We start from the raw sequence: 428 nt of genomic DNA, 5'->3' as shown, positions 1-428 counted from the left end.
GGGATCTTGGGCACGCACGCACACGCGCCCGGCGTGAGTTTAAGCCATCGGGTCCGGGACTCGAACCACGGTCGACTACGTGGGAGCCCAGCGACATAGCCATTACACTAACTATTGGTCCCAAGAAATCTAACAGCATTTTGATCTTGGTAGGATATTTTTCAGGGAGGGACCAGCAGATGGCGGAATGGTTACATCGCTGGACTCCCACATGGATGACCTCGGTGCCTTCAAACTCACATTGGGTGTATGTGCATATGTGCCCAAAAATCCCTAGAGGAGACTGGAGGACAAGGGATTGCGGTGTGGCCATGGTGGGAGTGGGGGTGGAGAGGTGTGATTTCTTACTTTCTGTCTGTCTCTCCACGAGTGTATGCGCCCTATTGCAAAAATCTCTCTCTCTCTCTAAAAAAAAAAAAAAAAAAAAC

The 428-nt window shown here is 50.5% G+C and overlaps 1 protein-coding gene across 1 annotated transcript in view; it reads right to left on the bottom strand.

Annotated features, from left to right (window-relative positions):
• Positions 1-428, bottom strand: part of PGLYRP2 (peptidoglycan recognition protein 2) — a gene marked incomplete in the record, with an annotated part of 7915 nt that overhangs the window by 3821 nt on the left and 3666 nt on the right.

Source organism: Tupaia chinensis, unplaced genomic scaffold (assembly GCF_000334495.1).
Source record: "Tupaia chinensis unplaced genomic scaffold, TupChi_1.0 Scaffold139785_1, whole genome shotgun sequence".
Lineage (NCBI taxonomy): Eukaryota > Metazoa > Chordata > Mammalia > Scandentia > Tupaiidae > Tupaia > Tupaia belangeri.
This window is presented reverse-complemented; position numbering and strand designations above follow the sequence as displayed.